This window comes from Canis aureus, chromosome 2 (genome assembly GCF_053574225.1).
Source record: "Canis aureus isolate CA01 chromosome 2, VMU_Caureus_v.1.0, whole genome shotgun sequence".
NCBI classification, from domain to species: Eukaryota; Metazoa; Chordata; class Mammalia; order Carnivora; family Canidae; genus Canis; species Canis aureus.
Window position 1 is genome coordinate 54,691,736 of NC_135612.1, and position 10,497 is coordinate 54,702,232.

A 10,497-nucleotide genomic window follows, 5' to 3' on the forward strand; every position below is an offset into this window, starting at 1 on the left:
GGGGTGATGCTCAAGATACATTACATGAAAATCAGGACATGGATGTATATATGTCATGTTTACAACCATATAAAAATACATGCACCATATATTCATATGCAGTAGATACTATGCTGGAAATGTAACTCAAGGTTAGTTTTTTCACTGCTCTACGGAAAGAATGCCAGAAAGTCTTCTCCTGGGAATGAGACACTCAATGAGGTCTTCTTCCTCCAAGGGAGGTAGCTAGAATTCAGCTGTTTTGAAGGGCTGGCCCACCAGAGGCAATCAATTGGCCCTATTGTCAGGGAAGGTGGGAACCAGAGACCAACCTTTTATGTCTAAAGGCACACAAAGAAGAAAACCTACTGAAAGTCACTCTTGGGGGTAGGGTGGAATTTGCAGTTCTATGGTCCCAGAGGGAAGTAGAACAAGCCCAATCTGTTTTAAGGGTTGATAGAATGGAACAGGTGTTCATTGGAGCCAGTCCTGAGACACTGCAGAGGCTGGAGGCCTGAAAGAGCTGGACACCAAGAATGAGGCCTTGGTAACTGGTAAAGAACTCCAGCTTAGGTGATGCTAGGAGAGTGGAACTCCTCTTCCCAAGGATCTAGCTGACCTGTGTCTGAGAGCCTAGCCAGCAGTCCCCTTGGTGGGAACAAGCAGGAGAGTGACACCTTGTGGTGGGAAGGAGCAATTGCAGAAACAGCCACCGTCCAGAGTTAGGACATGTGAGGTTTTCTTCTATAGGTGAGAGCATCCATAGGACTTTATGTGTTACATAAACTCTAGGGTCCTGGGAAAGCCAGGAGAAGGGGGAGCTCCAAGAAGGAGGTAATTGGCTACTTTAGTGGTCAGAGTCTAGAGTTAGGTTTTAGTTTCATTTGTTCTGGAAATCTTTTTTTTTTTTTTATGATAGTCACACACACACAGAGAGAGGCAGAAACATAGGCAGAGGGAGAAGCAGGCTCCATGCCCCGGGAGCCTGACGTGGGATTTGATCCCGGGTCTCCAGGATCGCGCCCTGGGCCAAAGGCAGGCGCCAAACCGCTGCGCCACCCAGGGATCCCTGTTCTGGAAATCTTTTTACAGGTATCCTGATTGCGGTGGTACAGTTCATATTGGCCATGTTCATACGCATGGAAAAAAGGAATGAAAGGAAATTCACCATAACAGTAACAGAGGTTATATTGGGTGTTGAGATTATACAGTATTTTTATTATCTTTGTAAAGGCTTATGTATTTTTTAAAATTTCAACAATCAGGATATATCACTTTTGCTGCTTTGACAGAAATACTAGTTTTTGTTATAAAGGGTATACAATGGTATATTACTGTAATTATTTTTACTTTTTAAAAGATTTATTTATTTGAGAGAGAAATAAAGTACTTGCAAGTGAGGGGAAGAGAGAGGATCTCTAGCAGATTCCCCACTGAGCGCAGAGCCCCACACAGGGCTCTATCTCATGACCCCGAGAGCATCATGTGAGCTGAAATCAAGAGTTGGTCATTGGGGATCCCTGGGTGGTGCAGCGGTTTGGCGCCTGCCTTTGGCCCAGGGCGCGATCCTGGAGACCTGGGATCGAATCCCACGTCGGGCTCCCGGTGCATGGAGCCTGCTTCTCCCTCTGCCTGTGTCTCTGCCTCTCTCTCTCTCTCTGTGACTATCATAAATAAATAAAAATTTTTAAAAAATTAAAAAAAAAGAGTTGGTCATTCAACCAACTGAGCTATGCAGGTGCCCCTGTAATTCTTTTTATTTATTTATTTTTAAAGATTTTATTTATTTATTTGAGAGAGAGCACCAGCGGGAAGGAGGGGCAGAGGTAGAGGGAGAAGCAGGCTCCCTGTGGAGCAGGGAGCCCAAGGCAGGACTCGATTCCAGGATCCTGGGATCATGACCTGAGCCAAAGGCAGACACTTAACTGACTGAGCCCTCAGGGACCCAGTTCTTTTTATTTTTTAAGATTGTCTTTTTAGAGCAATTTTAGGTTCATAGCAAGATTAAGAGCAAGGTACAGAGATTTCCTATAGACCCCTCATTTACCCCCCCCACACACATGGATAGCCTCCCTCCCATTATCAACATCCCTCACCAAAGTGACACATTTATTAAAATTGACGAACTTACACTCACATATGCAATCACCCAGCATCCATAGTTTACCTTAGGGTTTACTTGTAATGTTGTACTTACTTTTGGTTTGGGCAAATGCATGGCATATATCCATCATTATAGTATCACACAGAGTAGTTTCACTGCCTTAAAAATCCTCTGTGCTGGGGAATCTGGGTGGCTCAGTCCATTACGTGTCTGACTCTTGATTTCAGGTCAGGTCATGATGACCTCAGAGTCCTGAGATCAAGCCCTGCATCAGGCTCTGTGCTGGGCGTGGAGCCTGCTTGCGGTTCTCTCCCTCTCTCTCTGTCTTTCTTCCTTTTCCCACTCTCTCTCAAAAAAAGTAAAAAAAGTAAAAAAAAAAAAAAAATCCTCCATGTTGCACCTATTCATTCTTCCTGCTGGCCTTTCTCCCACCAAGCCTCTGGCAACCACAGATTTAATTTTTTTCTGTCTCCATAGTTTTGGCTTTTTGAGAATGTCACAGAGTTGGAATCATACAGTATGCAGCTTTTCTAGATTGGATTCTTTCATTTAGTAGTATGTATTTAAGGTTCTTTCATGCCTTTTGACCACCTAACAAAGCCTTTATTTTTAGCACTGAGTAATATTCCATTGTCTGAATAAACCACATTTTACCCATTCACCTGCTGAAAGACACTTTGATTGCTTCCAAGATTTGGCAATTACAGATAAAGTTGCCATTAACATCCATGTGCAGGTTTTCGTGTGGACATACATTTTCAGCTCTTTTGGGTAAATACCAAAGAATGTGATGCTGGATTGTATGTTAGTTTTATAAGAAACCACCAAGAGTGGTGCACCATTTTGCATCCCCACCAGCAAAGAATAAGAGATTCTGTGCTTTTTTTTTCTTTTAACAGATAAAATTTTAGAGGAAAATAACACAAAACTCCTCGATTCCATTATTATTACTTTTATAAAACCAAAAGAAATCCCACACATGATTAAAGGTCAAGCATGTTAGAAAACTATAAAATTAAAGGTAAAATAGTCTCTCTTCTGGTTTCCAGGTCTTCTCTATGACAACTAATTTCCATTCACACTTTCTTGTATATTCTACAAGGAAAACATATCAGATATGTCTCAGGATATAGATTAAATATGTCTTTCCATTTTCCACAAAATGTATCATACTAAATGCACGCCATTTTGTACCTTGCTTTTTTCACCCACCCTAATACCTTTTTTTATATTAGCAATAGAGATAGTCATTTTTTAAAACTCTACCCCAACACGGGCTTGAACTCACGACCCCAAGATCAAGAGTTGCTTGCTGTACTTTCTCAGCCAGCCAGGTGCTCCAGAGAGGTTTATTTTTTCAAAGGCCAAATAGAATTCTAAGGTATAGATATTCCAAACATTATTTATCTAGGCCTCTGTTTATAAACATTTAAATTATTAATATTTTTCAGTTATAAGTATTGCTGCAATGTTATTGTACACATCTTGGCATATTTATATATCTATAGTATTTCTAGCAAGAGAATTGCTGACTTACCTTCCAAAATGACTGCCCCAATTTCTATTGCCATCAACAGGAGAGGGAATTATTTTGCTCACTGTCAACACTACTGTGTATTATCATGCTTTAAAATTTTTACCAAAAAAAAAAAAATTACCATCACAGAAGAAAAACAGTATATTTGTTTTGATTTGCATTTAAAAAATTATTAGTGAACTCAAGGTTGTTTTTTTTTTTTTTTTTTTTTTTGCTCTGTGATCTACTTATTCTTAATCCTTTGCCAATTTCTCTATTGAGTTGTTGGTCTTTCTCAGGCTCAGATGTATACACTCATAGTAAATTAGAAATTAGTCCTTTGTTTGTCACATGTGTTACTAATATTTCCCCCACTTTGTCATGTGACTTCAGTTTTACTCTTTCGTGCTATACAGACATTTTTAATTTTGTGTGTTCAAATTTATTTATTTTTCTTTTTGTGTCTTAATTTTATAACTTAAAAAAAAAGAATTCAAGTTGTGTATGTGCGTGTGTGTGTGTATGTGTGTGTGAGAGAGAGAGAGAGAGAGAGAGAGAAGCGACCAAACACACAATGGTAAACTGCCATTAGGGGAAAGCCTATGGCCAAACTGTTCCCTGGGGATGTTTCTAGGTCCCAGGCCAGGTGGCCCAGTCAACTCAGTCGGTGACTTCAATGTTTGTAAGGGAGTTACTTCGGAGCAGCAGTCTGGTTTGACAATTGAGTCAGGGAACTTGTCTTGAAGCCTCTTATGCATGCCAAGTGCCTTGCAAGCTTCTACTGGAAGTCATCAGATTTTTTTTTTTTCTCTTTCCAATGGTCACCTATTCTAGTGATAATTTTTCTTCCTATGAACTAAGCAGCTTAGAGATTATATATATACCTGACCCTTGAACAATATAGGTTTGAACTGTGCAGGTCCACTTATATGGTGATTTTTTTTTTTAAGTTAAGCTCTGTGCTCAATGGGGGACTTGAACTCATGACCCAGAGATCAAGAGTTGTATGCTCTACCAACGGAGTCAGCCAGGTGCTCCATATGCGGATTTTTAAAAATAAATACCATACATTACTGTAAATGTACTTTCTCTTATGATTTTTTAAATAATGTTTTCTTTTCTCTTAGTTTACTGTAAGAATATAGTATATAACACGTATAGCATATCAAATGTGTTAATCATCTGTTTCTATTATTAGTAAGACTTCTGGTCAATAGTAGACTGTAGTTAAACTTTTGGGGAGTCTGACGTTCTCAGATTTTCAACTACCGGGGTGGAGGTTGGGGGTGCAAGGTCGGTGCATCTAAGCCCCATATTGCTCAAATGTCAACTGTATACATACAGTATGTGTGTAAACAGTGTGTTTGTATGCATGTGTGTATTTACATTTTTTCCTTCCTATCTTTAAATTTTTTAAAAGATTTTATTTATTTGAGAGAGAGAGAGAGAGAGAGAGCAAGAAGGGGGAGGGGCAGAGAGAGAAGCAGACACCCTGCTGAGCAGGGAGCCCCACTCAGGGCTAGATCCCAGGACCTTGAGACCACGACCAGAGCCAAAGGCAGATGCTTTACTGACTGAGCCACCCAGGCACCCCTTCCTATCTTTAAAATTAGTCTTTACTCGTAATAACTTGGGGGAACACTAATGATTCAGTGTTTAAATCCCCTTTAAAACCCATTCTGCCTTGGGTGGCTCAACAGTTGAGTGTCTGCCTTCGTTCGGCCCAGGGCATGGTCCTGGGGTCCCAGGATCGAGTCCTGCATCGGGCTCCCTGAGTGGAGCCTGTTTCTTTCTCTGCCTGTGTCTCTGCCTCTCTCTCTGTGTGTCTCTCACGAACAAATAAATAGAATCTTAAAAAAAAAACAACACTCTGTCTCAAGCCATTCCTGGTACCACTCATGCTTCTGTGTTTGACAAGCATCAGTCTATACTAGGCCACTTCCTAAGTTATTCTGTCCAGCCGAGAGCACCCTTGTGTCTTCTGAGAAATGTTCTTGACTAGAACAGTTCAGAACAGGGCATGGGAACTGGCTGGAGACTGTAAAGCCAGCCATTCTCTTCCTTCTTAGCACAAGAGCTAGAGAAACCCAGGCCAGCACAGAACAACTCAGAATGAAAAAAAACCAGCATCCCAGGAAGAGAAAGACAAGGACCAAACCCTACCGCCACTACCACACACACCCTAACTACAAACTATTCGTAAAAAAAAAAAAAAAAAAAAAAAAAGGAAAAATACAGGCAGGCCTTGGGAGGGGTGATAATGTCCATTCTAAAAGGGAAAAAAAATCCTGCTCTAGCTCTTCTTTTTACATGGGCACTTGTCATGTGATACTTGACAATTGTTCAGTGATACTTCTTGGACTGAATTTTACCCCTCCCACTTGAAAATAAATGCTTCCCTGATCTCATTCCCTGGTTTCTCTTTCCCCCTTGGCATTCCTACTATGAAGAATTTTTTATTTTTTTTTCTTCCTTTTAGGTCAGTCTTATAGCATCCTACAACACTGTTCATTTAATAATCTTTTCCCAATCCCATTTAGTGGTCCTGCTTCTGTGGCATAATTAGCAAAAATGCAATGCCCATGCTTCATACAAAAACACATTCCTCGACATCCATGACAGGGTAGATTAAGCAGTGGTGAGGGTCTTTCTGTATCCTCAGGGCCCGAAGTCCCCTCTGCCTCTATGCCTGAGCCTGCTCAGAGGTCACTGGCCCCGATCCTGACCAAGTATTATTATGAAAAGCACATTCTACCCATCTCCAGCCTTATCACCTCATCAATTCTAGTTGACCTGGGAGCTCCCCAAAAGCCTTAGATTGAGCATTCCCTGGGGCAAGGTCTCTTCTTGCTCAGCATCTAAAAATAAGTAGTGACACCGGTACCTTCTGCTGTTCAGTTTCTCCTAGTAACCCTTCAGTCTCTGGAGAGGAGAACCTGCCTTTGTGTAGGGTATTCATAAGGAAAACTCAGAGCCAGATCCAATTCCCTCTCACCCTGGTGGGCTCAGGGAGTGGGCATGGGACAGACTCAGCCAACCACATGTGCTTTCCCTGGTCTTAGAACATTGAAAGGAAGGCAGGCTAACAGAGGTGGCTGTAGGGTCACAAGGGGACGCAGAGTGGTCACACTAGCCTGTTTCTGCTAAGAGACTGTTGTGATTCTTGGGGCCTAACTTATCCGGTTTCTTGGTTCTCAACTGTTCTTCATTAAGCCTGATTCTTTCCCATTTACACTGTGAGTTCCCTAACATTCTTTCAATAAGTCCCTTTTACTTAGCCAGACTAGTTTTCAGAAGTTTTTTTTTTTTTTTTTAAAGATTTTATTTGTTTACTCATGAGAGACACAAAGAGAGAGAGAGAGGCAGGGACACAGGCAGAGGGAGAAGCAGGCTCCATGCAGGAAGCCCAATGAGGGACTCGATCTTGGTACTCCAGGATCACGCCCGGTGCTAAACTGCTGAGCCACCCAGGCTGCCTGGTTTTTTTTTGTTTGTTTGTTTGTTTAAGATTTTATTTATTTCTTTATCTGACAGAGAGACAGAGAAAGAGAGAGAGAGAGAGAGAGCATGTGCACATACAAGTAGGCAGAGCGACAGGGAGAAGCAGACTTCCCGAGGAACAGTGAGCCTAACATGGGACTTGATCCCAGGACCCTGAGAACATGACCTGAGCTGAAGGCAGATGCTTAACCAACTGAGCCATCCAAGGGCCCCAAATGTGAATTGCTTTTTATCTAAACCTGGGACAGTTGACATTGGCTAGGATCAACTCAGGCACAGAGAAGAGATGGCGGATTCCAGGATTCTCTTGTGACAAGACCGTGCCAGTTTCTTGTGGTCAAGGGTTGGCTTGTGATAGGAGCAGAGGTAAATGCATTCTTTGGCTGCTAGACAGTTTCAGCAGTGAACCCCTCAGCCCCCCACTCCCAAACAAACCTTTTCCCATTTGTGTACATTCCCATTCCTAGTAAGGATGGAAATGTGGAAAGACCATTCTTTGTAATACGAGATCATCCCTGAGAATTATCATCCTCAATGTTTTGCGCATCTGGCTCTCTAGGACCGCTGTCCAGGGGAGTGGCCACTAGGAGTTCTGCATCCAGGCAGGTAGTGCCAACTTCTCAAGCTGGCCTGGAGGTGGTGCTATTTGCATGTGGTCACTTTAGGCCAATAAATTAGTATGCTGCTGAGGAGGTAATACTCCACAGCTGAAGCTCACCTTGCATCTTTACACTTGGACTGATTAAAGGGATTCATTAGTGAAAAACAAGTGAAACTGAAATAATCTTTGGAATGGTGCAGAGAACTTTCTAAGAATGACACAAAACTCAGAAGCTATAAAAAGACAAGACAGACAACATAAACATTTTTTTTTTTTTTTAATTTATGATAGTCACAGAGAGAGAGAAAGAGGCAGAGACATAGGCAGAGGGAGAAGCAGGCTCCATGCACCGGGAGCCCGATGTGGGATTTGATCCCAGGTCTCCAGGATCGCGCCTTGGGCCAACGACAGGCGTCAAACCGCTGCGCCACCCAGGGATCCCCAACATAAACATTTGTGCTAAAAAAAAACCAGAAAGAGAAAATCCAGCAAACTGAGAAATAGCAACTTCTGTGACAAAGAAACCATTTTCTTTCTTACAAAAAAAAAAAAGATTTTATTTATTTATTCATAAGAGACACAGAGAGAGAGAGAGAGGCAGAGACACAGGCAGAGGGAGAAGCAGGCTCCATGCAGGGAGCTGGAGGCGGGACACAATCCTGGGATCTCGAGACCAGGACCTGAGCAGAAGGCAGGCACTCAATCGCTGAGCCACCCAGGCACCACTCCCCCCCCCCCCATTTTCTTAATACACTAAGAACTCTTGCAAATAACTTTGATTAAAACATGAAAAGAGGGTATTATGCTGAGTGAAATAAGTCAATCGGAGAAGGACAAACATTATATGGTCTCATTCATTTGGGGAATATGAATAATAGTGAAAGGGAAAAGAAGGGAAGGGAGAAGAAATGGGTAGGAAATATCAGAAAGGGAGACAGAACATGAAGACTCCTAACTCTGGGAAACGAACGAGGGGTGGTGGAAAGGGAGGAGGGTGGGGGGTGGGGGTGAATGGGTGACGGGCACTGAGGGGGGCATTTGACGGGATGAGCACTGGGTGTTATTCTGTATGTTGGCAAATTGAACACCAATGAAAAATAAATTTATTATTAAAAAAAAAAACATGAAAGGAGGGACGCCTGGGTGGCTCAGCAGTTTAGTGCCTGCCTTCAGCCCAGGACGTGATCCTGGAGTCCCGGGATCAAGTCCCACATAGGGGTCTCTGCATGGAGCCTGCTTCTTCCTCTGCCTGTGTCTCTGCCTCTCTCTTTCTCTGTGTCTCTCATGAATAAATAAATAAAATCTTAAAAAAAAAAACATGAAAAGAGGAATGCATGGGTGGCTCAGCGGTTGAGCATCTGCCTTTGGCTCAGGGCGTGATCCTGGGGTCCTGGGATCCAGTCCTGTATCGGGGCTCCCTACATGGAGCCTGCTTCTCCCTCTGCCTGTGTCTCTGCCTCTTTCTCTGTATCTCATGAACAAATAAATAAATTCTTAAAAAAAAAAAAAACATGAAAAGAAGTATAAGAATGAAATCTTGTCATCTGCAACAACATGGATGGAGCCAGGGGGTATTATGCTAATCGAAGTTAAGTCCATCAGAGAAAAGCAAATACCTTATGATCTTACTTAAACGTGGAGTTTAAGAAACAAAACAAAAAGAAAAGACAAATCAAAAGCAGACTCTTAGCTAGAGAGAACCAACTGCGGTTATCAGGGGGGAGGTGAGTAGGAAGGTGGGTGAAGTCGCTGATGAGCACTGGGTGTGGTATGGAAGTGTTAATCACTATATTGTACACCTCAAACATAACACCGTATGTAAACCATACTGGACCAAAAGAAAACAAATCAACCAACAAAGACATAGGAAGATACGAACAATCAGTTCACAGAAAAGGAGATTAAAATCACCCATTTCTCAGATACTCATAAAATTTTCATGAATATGAAATGTAATATAAATTAAAAATTAAAACAACAAATGCAGTCGTTTGCTTGCGCGCCTCCGATGATTGTTGTGCATGAACATTCACAGTTTTTCTATCTCAGACCACCAAGAGCGTGTTTCTCTTCATCCTCAGATCTTCCCCTTAGGTTTCCAGAGGGGTTCTCACCTGTTGTCAGACAGGGTTGGGGCAGCTGCTTCTTCGAGGGCACCAACCTCGGGAAGGACAGAGGCGGGTCTCCCACTCTCGCCTCCCAGTCCTGGGAACCAGGACTCACCCGGAGACGTGGAACAGGTGTGCTGGGAGCGGCGTCCGCGCCCAGGGAGGCGCGCATGGGGCAGGCTCCAAGAAGACCAGGGGGACGAAAGAATGGGACTTCTTTCGAGACAGAAGAGGCGAGACTGGGCTCGTCTCCAGCAGCAGGACCGCCTCCAGCAGCAGGAACACCACGTCAGGAAACAAAGGGGTGTACCAGGGACAGGTGCAAGCGAGGACCTGCAGGCTGGGGGGGTGGGGGGGTAGGGAGGGGCTTGCCGGGCTCGTGCAGCGGGGTGGGAGCCCCCCCCCCACTCAACTTTCACTTTCCGTAGGCAAATACACGGAGACCTCAGGGAAGTGAAATGACCCGTACCAGGTCATAGCTGCAGCCATCCCTGGGGTCCTAAGGGTCAGTCAGTGGATTTCCCCGCTGCCCGCGCTGCCGCACCGCGGGGGCTCTCAGCTCCCAGCCGGGCTTCCAGCCCGCGGGCCGGGCCACCGCTTTGGACTACAACTCCCAGGATCCCCTCGGTCCGGCCTCCCCCGCCCCGCGCCGGGCTGGGGGCCGGATTCACCAATAGGAGAGCAGGGT

General features: G+C 43.8%; 1 long non-coding RNA gene across 1 annotated transcript; it reads right to left on the minus strand.

Moving 5' to 3' along the window:
- Positions 1-7,975: 7,975 nt before the first annotated feature.
- LOC144298357 (uncharacterized) lies at positions 7,976-10,470 on the minus strand. Its single transcript, XR_013365312.1, has 3 exons — positions 10,279-10,470; positions 9,816-10,149; positions 7,976-8,160 (listed from the first exon to the last, which is right to left on the minus strand). It is a non-coding gene; the product is annotated as an uncharacterized LOC144298357 (long non-coding RNA).
- Positions 10,471-10,497: the final 27 nt, after the last annotated feature.